The sequence below is a fragment of the Lampetra planeri genome, chromosome 39 (assembly GCF_965212315.1).
Source record: "Lampetra planeri chromosome 39, kcLamPlan1.2.h2, whole genome shotgun sequence".
Taxonomy (NCBI): Eukaryota; Metazoa; Chordata; class Hyperoartia; order Petromyzontiformes; family Petromyzontidae; genus Lampetra; species Lampetra planeri.
In genome coordinates this window covers 7998599-8010442 of record NC_136145.1, presented here as the reverse complement: position 1 = coordinate 8010442, position 11844 = coordinate 7998599, and the positions used below count along the sequence as shown (strand labels likewise).

The following is an 11844-nucleotide window of genomic DNA, read 5'->3' as shown; positions in this document are numbered from 1 at the left end:
ATTCAACACGTTCTTATAAAATGATGCTGCATCGACAGTGATGCACGGAGCACAGCAACCAACAAAACACTCAACACGTGCACCAACAACACCGTGGTCATAACAGACACAATATTTATAATAGGTGACATTTTGGGCAATGTCCCGTCTTCGTAGTACATTTTAAAACACGTTATTATGATTCCATTGCAATGAGAAAGAGGTGGCACCACTAACGGCTGGTGAATATGTTCGTTTTGAGTGAGATTTGAACACAGCCTTCACAATAAGTCGTCGAAACGCCTCCTTGTGAGTAGACAAACACAGAAGACTTTGATCGTCTGTGAAGATCACGGGCCGCAACCCTCAATCGCATCATCCGCACACAAACCATGGCAGCAGACAAAAATGGAAAATGAAAAACTCTCCGGTCAGTGTGTGATCGTGGTCGCCAAGAATAGAACCGTGGAACTTTTTGCCACTGAATTGCACAAATACAAAGGAGGAGGAGGCATCCTCGCAGCGATACGCTGAGCTACTCCTCATGAAATAATCGGGTACAACCACCTCATGGATCACAGCGGCAGCAGCGGCAGCATCTCGACACATTAGTGTTCCGATTTAAAGCTTTCGTGACTGCAGGGATTCATCTTCTTGGTTATTTCGGTAAAGTCACGTAGAAGGGAAGTAATAAAATAATAAAAATAAAACATATTATAATAATATAATAAAATGTGATTTTATGATGTTTTATTTTCATTATTTTATTACTTCCCTTCTACGTGACTTTACCGAAAGAGCCAAGAAGACATTAGTGTTCTTCACTCATTTTCAGGAGGGGGGCACTTTCGCCAATAAGACATCATCAGTGGTGAGGGCCGCCACACGTTTGAAACCATTGGGGGGTTTGACAGGACGTCAGGGGCCCCACGAAAGGCCACCAGGGGCCGTCAGTAGCCCGCGAGCCTTGCAATGAAGAACACTTCCTGAACATCAACATCAGCCATCTCACAATCGCATCACTGCCGTGTCTCTCGTCGCCATGCTTCACTATAGCGACCTCTCGTGGCAGGCTACGTCCTAGGCACCAAGATTGTGGCGTGTTCCAAAGGCCTCTCAGCTGTTGTTCATATAACGTTCAGTGTATCATCATGTACGGAACAAACACTGATATACTGGACATGAAACACGTTACAGTTACTACAGAACTGTGCTTAGGAAGGGTCAGTGTCGATACTTTGCGCAATATTTTTTTTTCTGAAGTTCAGCTTGTGAACGCAAATGCGTTATTATGAATGAGCAGTAAGCTTTGTTATAATTTAACATCACGTGTGGATGTGATTGCGTGCGGTTCAAAATATGTGTTGTTGACTTTTATGTTTACGTCTCTATAATTAAGATAAACAATTGGATAAAAATAAAATGTTTGAAAAAATAAAGTGTTTCCGCCCGGTTTCGAACCGGGGACCTTTCGCGTGTGAGGCGAACGTGATAACCACTACACTACGGAAACTTGCCATGAGAAGGAGATCTAAATGATCGGTTTTAATCTTGGTAATATTGGAAGGGGGCGTCCATAAATTACGTCTTGCGATTTTGGACGATTTTTGACCCCCCCCCCCTCAAATGTGACGTCACAAAAAAATAAAACTTGCTTCAAATCGCTTTAAACTATTGTCATTGTAGTGCGTATTTAATGTGGCGCTGCACTCTGATGTTGTAGGAGAAAACATTTATTAAAAAGTCTATTTAATTAAGTAGAACGTGTTGTCTATATTTATTTAAAGTTGCGCATTTTGATGTGACGTCACATTTTTCACCCCCCCCCCCTCTCGTCACACATCGTCACAAATGTGTGACCCCCCCCCCCAGGTGCGTGACGTCATTTATGGACGGCCCCTAAGGCAGATCTCTCTCCATAATTTGTGATCATAAGCATCTTTTTCCGTTCAGTGTATAAGCATGTACGGAATAAAAGACTGATATTACTGTACACTAAACACATTACAGGCACAACGGTACTGTGCTTATGAAGTGTCGGTGTTAATAAATTGCACAACAAGTTTTTTTAAAGTTAAACTTGTTCGTTATTATGACTTTACCGAAAGAACCAACGAGTAGTAACGAAAACTTAAAATCTAGCTTATGAATGAGCAGTAAGCGTTGTTAAAATTTAACATCACGCCATGTGGATGTGATTCAATGGGCGCGGTTCTAAAACATTAGCATTTCTTCTCGAGTTTTATTTCGAAGATACATAAAAAAAATAAAAAAAATGTTTCCGCCCGGTTTCGAACCGGGGACCTTTCGCGTGTGAGGCGAACGTGATAACCACTACACTACGGAAACTCGCCATGAGAGGGCCACCTCGAGATGGCCTGTTATCATCGATTCTGGATAACATTGGAGGGTCAATAGGTCAATAATGGATTACGCCAGATTTTTCGATTTAAAGCTTTCGTGACTGCAGGGATTCATATTTTTTGTTCTATCGGTAAAGCCACGTAGAAGGAAAATAATAAAATAAAATAAAAACATAATAAAATTAACGCCGTGAGAATTTTTTTTTGTCTTTTTTTTATTTTATTATTTCCCTTCTATGTGACTTTACCGAAAGAACCAAGTATATAACTATGCAACATGTTTATTTACAGTACATGTAGAGACAGAATGGAGTGCTGATTATATTTGACGTTGTATCCATAACAGCGCGTTTGTGTTGACGGGCATTGCTTTGTTTTTGTATTGAGCGGGTGGGGGGGGGGTCCCATCGTTTTTATGAAGCCCTCTTACCAGTCTTCTTATTCGTATGGATTAAAAGCAGCAGATGAAAGGTGTCATTTTCGATGTTGTTATCCCACTCAATTGTCTGTTCAGAAGCAGAGTGGATCTCGTCCATTCCCCCCCTTTTAAAGAAGTGAAGCCATCGACCGGCGGAGTGTTTCACGACGCCGTTCGATGGCTTTGGCATTGGTGGCCGCAACTTCGCAGGCTGCCCGGTCTTTGAACGCCGCCGTCGTTTGTGCATCGGGTGGCCGCCATCGGCCGTGATTGGACTGGTGGTCGACCACTGTCGGGCGTGGAGGGTTCAACCCGGGAGGTTCGACGGGGCAGGGTCCGTCGTGCGAGATGGTGACTTGTCCTAGTTTACACAACAAAGGCTCATTCCTAACAGCGTGCTTCAGCCGCACCGAACCTCACAAAAAAATAATATTCAGGGCCTACCTTGGCTCCTCCCACCCTCAACCAGTATATATACAAATACTGTTTCTTGGAATTTCTCTCACTTGATACAGCAGTCGTGCTGTGACGGTCCCACCTGAAGACGGAAGCTTGTGTTGCCTCCGAAACGTCGTGATTTTTATTTTACTTTTATTAATTACATTTTTTTACCTACGTGACTTTACCGAAAAAACCTAAGAATATGAATCCTTGCAGTCACGAAAGCTTCAAATCTAGAATTGTCCAGACTCGCCTGCATCTCGCGCCCTCATTTGTGGCGTGGCGAGATGCCGCCGCCGCCGCTGCTGCTGCCGCTGTGATCCAGGAGGGGTGCCGTGAATTTGGGCGAACGGACGGCGCTGGGTTCACGAGATTGTGTTTTGTTCAAGGCCGTAACCTCCATATATATATAAAGGCAAAGTTGTGAATACGTGTGTCTGTTCAAAATCTTTAGCGTACTTCCCGACACGCAACAAACTGGACATTTTCCATGTGGGTACTTTCCAGACTGTACACCATGCAAACATTATAAAAATACACTTTTGTTTTTTTTGGGGGGGGGGAGCTCAATAATGCATATATTTTTTGCACGGCAAGTGAGCTGTGACGTCAAATCTGTCACGTGACCCGCGCATGTTCAAAATGCCCCCCCCCCCAATATATTGCTATAAAAAATAATTGCTATGCTATGTAAATAAAAACAATAAATGGCTAAACCTTGGCCACAATATCTGGACTTGTCTTCATATAAATCAATGCATAGATTTCTGTTTATATGATTGTGGTTATGGTTGTACTTTATTAATCCCTAATCTCTGCCATTACATACAATTAAACAAGAAAAGGCTAAAAAGTAAAAACAGAACAATGTAATACAAACCAATATTAGACATTATTGTAAAATATAAAGTCCATCCCATTGGGTGGGGAGGCACTCATCCAGCAGTGGATTGGAACTTCGGCAGCGGTCTCTGTGAATGCGTTCCTGGGAATATGCCCGTGTCACTGGCTCGTCTGCAAGGTTGCGGCCACAGCTCTGTCGAGACGTGATACTTGACGTGGTGTGCCGGGCGCGGATTTTACTTCCCAGCGTCACGGCCAACACCAGCGACGATTATATCTGAACCCTTTCTGGGCCTCCCCTAGGTCGACTTAGCCTCGAACGAGGACCTGGTGCGGTGTGTGGACATCGCCACCGGGGAGACAAAGGCGGCCGGGCGTGGTGCCGGACGTGGTGTTGGCCATCCACTCCCTCGTGTGACGTGCCGGCCTTCGGAGGTTCTACTCCTTAACAGCAACTTTCTCCCCAACAAGTCTGTTCAGTAAAGTCACGTGGAATGAAAATAATAAAATAATACAAATAAAACATAATAAAATAATTCTCACGACGTTTCGGCCACAACACAAGCAGCCGTCCTCAGGTGAAGAACAGGTCTGTCGAGAAGACAGAGTCTGAATGACTTTACCGAAAGAACCAAGAAGATGAATCCCTGCAGTCACGAAAGCTTTACATCGAAATTTAAGTCTGTTCAGGCTATAGGCGAGGGCGGGTAATCTTAGTGCTGGAGGCTGTGTGTGGTATTTGCCACTAGAGGACGCTGTTGCTCACGCAGCGCCACCGCCTCGCGTCTCTTGGATAAGCATGTGTGTGTGTGAAGCGTTATAGCACGCGGCTTACATAACACATCAGACTGATTTACACACACACACACACACAACTTACACACAGCGTCCAACATACACAGCGAATTCAACACGTACAAGCACACGCAGAGTGCACGCAATGTACAACACGTTAACATGCACGAGGCATAAAAACACAACGTATACAACACAAACAGCACAGCATAGACACACCACACAGACGCATACACAGCACACAACGTTAACAGTGTACAACAGCAAACAGTAGCTAGAAACTGGCGAATACATTTTTAAATGCTACTGAACCTTTCACGTTAATTTGTCGTTTAATTGTTCATTTGCTCTTGTTCAAAGTTTACACACAAGACTTGATCTTCTACACGCGCTCATGAAATTACGATGATTATTATTATTATTATTCTTTTTCATCCACGTCAACCCCAAAGAGTTCAAAATCGGCGAAGACCCCCGACTGAACAACTTTTAGGAACTCCAAGAAGCCGAGGCAAAACAACGTTGGACAGGCGAAGTCGAGCGAACGAAAGAAGGCGTGGGTTGCGGGAAGGAGTTCTAAACGAGTTCAAGTTCATTTATTAGGTGTAGGTGTAGCCCTGTGGGCCATTCGGCTCTTGAATCTGGTGCAACCGCAACAAACAAAAAAACATGAACAAGAAAACCATCTTAAAGTGATTATGTGTAAACAGAAAATCCAAGAAAAGACAGCAAAATATTGCAGAAAAAGCACCGTACACCAACACTGTGTGCAAAAATCCCAGTGGGATGCAAGTCAAACAACAACAACTACAAGACAACTTAGATTAAGGCCATCAGTCTAACTCTGTACTACAACAAACAAACATGGCCAAACCAAAAAACTTTTCGAAAATCACCTAAATAAAGCCATTAAAGCAATGAAACATAGGAACTGTGATCGAATTTTCACAATAAACGTCGTAAACAACATGTACTACCAAACTCTGAGTTTGCGTAGCAGCAACAGGCTCATGCATACCACCGAGTGAACTCCCATGTGCCCGGGATAGAGTGTTGCTCCCTCGCACGTGTGAGTTTACCTGGCGTGTGCCGTTTTTCACCCACTCGTAAACTCTCATGAATTGGCAGGTAACACCTTCGTGTGTAGTGGATCGCAGAGCTTGGGGGGAGAGGGGGGGATTTTGGGACCGGCTCACTGCGTGGTTGGCAGGATGATTGAAGGTAGGGGGTACAAGACTCCGCGGGCAGCGGAGGGTTTTGAGCGGAGTGACCTCCCATTGGGTGATTACACTGCAAAGCGATAGTTCATATGCTAGTTTTTAAATGACAGCGATAACTCCCTCCAGCATTTTTACTCACACTATGACGCATACGCTTGTAGCTGTGGCCAGTAAAATATCTTTTGAATTCAGACACTCCAGTATAATTACTCCTGGGGGCCCATGCACCCAGGTATTGGCAGTGCAAAAGTCAGGTTGTTCCCATGCTGCAATAATCGCTCGGTGGTGCCCATTTCCATTGGTGGTCCTGAGTGAGTCATGGGAAATATCGGTTCTGATGGCAGGAATCACTGCCAGTTTTGGGCTAGATGATGCATTATACGATGTACTTTGTTGAAGCCAACGTCGATGAATGTACGAGAGCAACTCTGCGGACATGTGTTGCGCCATTCGTTAAAGTTATTGGGTTTGGGCAGGACACCTCGCTGGAATAGATGATGACCGGTGGTCGAGACTAATGACGGAGTAGCAGCCAAAAAAAAGGAGGGCTCACACCCAAGGCAAAGTTTACTGCACAGATGGGGCATTGAGATCAGCTCGTGTGTAGGCGCGAGATGGATCATTGCATTTGGTGACCGTGAGGGAATGGGGTGGCTTGCGGACGCCTGCTTCATGCAGCAGCGGATAGAGCTTGTGGCCGAGGACCACGTTGCGCTGGGAGAGGCCTGCAAGAGTGCCTGTAAGTGTGTGCTGCGGAAGTGAACAAGGCTGGCATGGAGCCGTGGACCGCTGTCTCGCCGCTGTAAATGGAACACCCACCCACCCACCCCCCAAACCATCCGTGACTGATCGTCAAGGAGCCCAGACTGTCGTGCGTGGTTGGCACGCGCCGGTATCCATATCGGTGCGGGAGAGAGGAGCGAGAAGAGGAAGGCTAGGAGCGCTCACCGAAGCCAGGCTGCTGCAGAAATACATTGCATCAGCACGCACTCACGCACGCTAGCCCACTCACAACAGCGATACACGTGCAGCCGATGCACTTCCAATATGATTACCTTGGCTCTTTAATACAGGGAGTGGGCAACAAAGGCTGTTCCTCCTTCATCAAGCGTAGGTCTCGTCGGCGCAACGCAACCGTTATTCGGTCTGTCCAGGCAGCTGGAATGGGCCATCTCGAAACACATGTGGCAGATCGATCTGCTCACTGTAAGTAGAGTCTGGAGCTGCTGATGTGCTGTGCGTGCGTGCGTGCGCGAGGGAGTGAGCACGCCCTTCCGCCAGAGAACCACCGACGCATCGTTCCAGGCCGGGTGATGGGGAGATGTCACGGGTGTCATTCCTGGTGCGGAGAAGCACTGCTGCGGTACCAGGGGACGTTGATTCGCTATCCGTGTTCCATGCGAAGGCTTTTGTTTTTTTTGCTGGATCGCAAACTTGGCAACGACGCTCATCGCTTTGTCACATCGGCGTTGCATAAGCCCGGTCTTTTTACGCGAATAAAAATCACCTTCGCGGGACATTCACTGACACACGGGGCCCTTCGCACTCTGCGAGACATCGATTCTCCGTCTCGTGCCGTGACACCAATGGCACAATTGTAATACATGTACATCGATTTTGTTTTAAATTAATTAAAACAGCTTTTTTTTTTCGATTTAAAGCTTTCGTGACTGCAGGGATTCATCTTCTTCGTTCTTTCGGTAAAGTCACGTAGAAGGGAAATAATACAATAATAAAAATAAAACATAATAAAATAAATGTATTGTTTTATTTTATTATTATTATTTTATTATAATAAAATTATAATACGAGCTGATCTCAAATAAAATAATAATAAAATCAAACATAATAAAATAATTGTATTGTTTCATTTTTATTATTTTATTATTTCCCTTCTACGTGACTTTACCGAAAGAACCAAGAAGATAAAACAGCTTTGCTTATTCGAGATATTGCGTATGCCTTACGTACTATCTCCCAGCTACAGCTCCTCCATGCAGCAGACGCGGACCCTCACCTGCTTGAAGTCTGCGACGTCTTCTCGGCCTTGTTCCCACGCCCCCCCCCCCACTTGTAAAAAATGGTGACACAGCCCGTGGTGATGGTGCTGGGTGTTTACGGAGGAGATGGAACGAGCGGCCGCCGAGTCGCTGACCCCGTGGGCCCCTCTTGGCTCAGCGAGCCAAGCCCAGAAATATCAGCGCTCCTGAAAATAGCGTCACGGTCGAGAAATAGCCGACTTACAGCTAGTCGGCTAGGGGTTAGGGTTAGGCTTAGGGTCAGCATATAGAGCATAAAGCTAAGGGTATGCTTAGATTAACGGTAAAAAACGGGACATGCGTCATGCTGGTTATTAAACCGATTCACCGATCGTGGGTGATTGTAGTTTCGTCGATATGAAGAGCTGGAATCTATTCTCTTTGGTTCGTTCGGTAAAGTCACGTAGTGACGACCGCTTGTGTTGCGATCGAAACGTCGTGATTTGTTTTATTTTATTTCTACCCACGTGACTTTACCGTAAGAACCAAAGAGCATGATTTTCTGCAGTCACGAAAGCTTCAAATCAAGGTGGAATCTGTCCGCAACAATTCAGCGGCACGTGATACGTCGTGTTGTTACAGCTTCTGCGACTGCTCGACAGATTTGAGTACACTATTTTTTTTTGGTGCATTGTCCGTGCCGGCTTTTTGTCGTTCCACTGCTGGATGATGGCCTCCCCATGCCTTTCGGTCATGAGGGTTGCATAACGATACTTTACTGGTAGGAACCTCCTGTTACACCAGCCCACAGGGGATTATTGCGTCCGTCGTGCAGGGAGGGGCTGGGTGGGGAGGGGAGGGTGGGGAGGAGCTGGGTGGGGAGGATTGGGCTGGGTGGGGAGGGTGGGGAGGGGCTGGGTGGGGAGGGTGGGGCTGGGTGGGGGGTGGGAGGGGTGGGGCTGGGTGGGGAGGGGCTGGTCACCCCGTGGTGCCCTTATAAAACTCAACGTTTAACCTACTCACGCCGGCTTGTGCCTGCCCTCACAGTCGGGCATATTTGCGGAATACACCACGCCGCCGTTGACCCTGGCCATTGACCGAGCAACCCAACGTTCCTACCAGCTCCCTCCGCAGGAATGTGTTACTGTGCTGGTCAATGCAGTGTTGGTAAACGGGGCTTCCCATGATCGGTTCAGATATCGCTCGCCACTGATGCAAACCGGGGCTTGGAATCCAACTCATCGACAACCACATCATCATTATCTCACGACGCTTGTCCATTCTGGTCAGGTTGCTCAGTGAGCAGAGCGAGTAGCTCGCAATTTAAAGGTTGTGACTTCAAATCCTGGTTGGGATTTTAACTCGCATCATTCAACCTTGGTCGGCAAAAATGAATGTCACTCTGTGGGAAAGTCAACGGTGGTTGTCCAATGACTAGACTCACCCCTGGCATCAGCATGAGGAATTTCCACCAGTGGTCGAGGCCTGTAAACTGAGGGTGAGCACCGCCTCAATGCTCATTTGAGCAGGAAATCACTTTCAATGTCATCAAAGAATCCACTTTCAAGCGTCCTCATCTGAGACAGAAAACCCCCGAGGTTGAGTGGTGTAGCCTTATTAACCCGGAGCCGCGAGCCACCATTCGTGCAAGTGAGCCATTCTAGGTTCAATATTTTATGCATTTCATTTGAGAGACGCAATCGTTTTTACGTGCGCGCAGGCTCCAATTAATAATTGACCAATGGCCTATTCTGCCTGTGCCTGCCCCCGAAGACAGCCATTATTTACACAAGCCTGAGCTGTATGCTGCGTTTCTATAGCTTGCATTAGAAACCGGACCCAAGCCGTGCTCGACCGTTCTCGATATGACCCCAAGTTTATCCCTGCAACTCCCTTTCCTTAGCAGCCATCGTATTCCACGCTATCGCAAGCAAAAATCGTGTTTTATTCAATGCATAATATTCCACCCGTATTTTTTCTGAGGTTGATCTACTTCTCACAACGCGCGGCTCCTGCGCGTTAGCACCTCTAACATCACGACTTTGTGTTTGGCGGGTCAGGCAACGTTGTGGCTATCGAGTGTGCAGGCGGTGCAACTGCGTCAGGGGCCCGTAGGCCAGAGGCGCCCAGGCGCCAGGCATCGAAGGAAGAGGCGTGGAAGGTTGGGAGGCGAGCACCTAACAGAGTGACACCCATTGCATTCCTTGCACCGAGGCCCATACCAGCCCCGCTGCGACACTGGGGCTGGGCCCACTTGCCCGACTGATGGAATAGGCCAGCTCGCCACAAAGCGACTGCGGGAACGCGGCATGAGACTTTGGCGGGCCCTCTGTGGGTTTCCGCGCGCTCTGCATGGTACCTGTTAATCACAGCGTGCAAGTGTGGAGGCAGCACGCGCTATTACGCACAGCACTCTATTAATCAGCGTGCACCATCAAATATGCATGATGCTAATTCACCCTTTTCTTGGTGGGAGAAAACCCCACTCTGCTCGCGCTTTCCATGGTGCCGCCAGTTCCACCGTATTCCAGTAAACTCGCCGAGTCTTGGCTATGCATTCATTTGATATACAGCCTGGACATTTCCGGGGAGTTTTTCATTGTTTTTCGCCCTCTAAAATGTTTACCGCAGTGTGCCGTATTTCACGCTTGACAAAAAAAAATCCACAAAAAAAAACCCCTGTAGCTCCACGAAGGCATTGGGTTTCCAAATCGGATCGCTGCACTTGCATGCGTTTGTCTTTGTTGTGCGTGTGTGTACATTAGTGCAGCGGTTAGTGCGCTGGGTCTCCCTTAGGTCGACTCAGCCTCAAATGAATACCTGGTGTGGTGTCTCTATACATCCCCACTAGGGAGACAAAGGCGGCCGGTCGTGGTGGTGCCCACCCACCCACTCGCGTGCCGTGCCAGCCTTCATAGGTGCTCGCTAATTGCATTTGCCCCAAAACTTTGTTAAAAGTTATCAGGGGAATATTTGTTTTTCATCTTTGCTGAACGAGTATTGACTTGCGTATGCCCATGTGTATTAAACGCGTCGTGGGGAGCGGTGGCGTAGTAGTTAGCGCGCTATGCTGGCGACCAGAGTTTGATTGTCACTCACGGCCAACATCTATGACGAATATCTGAACCGGTCATGGGCTTCCCCTATGCCGACTCAGCCATAAATGCGCACCTGGTGCATTTGTGCAAACACTGCCACTGGGGATACAAAGGTGGCTGGGTGTGGTGCTGGCCAAATGACCCCCTCGTGCGCCGTACTGCTCTCAATAGGAGCTCGCTCCCAAGCACTCGCCACAACAGCCGGTATACGGTGATGCGGAGAGGATATTTGTTTGTGTGGAACAGAGTGGGCCCTTTACTCCAGCTGTAAGATTGGACAGCTGTGAATGGTCAAGCTCCAGGAAGGACCATAAAGGCTTATTAAATACACACTGCGGGCACTTGCAGTGTCCTGCTGCCATTGAAAACAGACTCTACAATGAGCTGATAAGATGACCACATTTGCGTTGCCGAGCAACCGCATTCACTCTTCCATTGCGCTTCCAAAAAAAAATCGGAGCAACGCGAAATCTGAGGAAGCTCAGGAATTACGTAACGACCCGTTTTTTTTTCACCACGGCCATTGTGAGCGACTCCCAAAATCAGTCAAAGCCGGACACACAGTCGGGGAGAACTCGTTCTCCGAATCGTGGCTTTCTCGCGCGTTGTTGTTGCTGCTGCTGCTGCTGTTGTTCGTGTACTCTTTGGTTAATTGACAAATGCGTCATGTAATTGTTTTGTCCACGTATTCCTGGAAAATGCAAGTGC

General features: G+C 47.3%; 2 non-coding genes across 2 annotated transcripts; both read right to left on the bottom strand.

Annotated features, from left to right (window-relative positions):
- Positions 1-1419: 1419 nt before the first annotated feature.
- TRNAV-CAC (transfer RNA valine (anticodon CAC)) lies at positions 1420-1492 on the bottom strand. The gene has a single exon. It is a non-coding gene; the product is annotated as a tRNA-Val (tRNA).
- A 763-nt stretch (positions 1493-2255) lies between these two features.
- Positions 2256-2328, bottom strand: TRNAV-CAC (transfer RNA valine (anticodon CAC)). The gene has a single exon. It is a non-coding gene; the product is annotated as a tRNA-Val (tRNA).
- Between the last annotated feature and the right edge of the window lie 9516 nt (positions 2329-11844).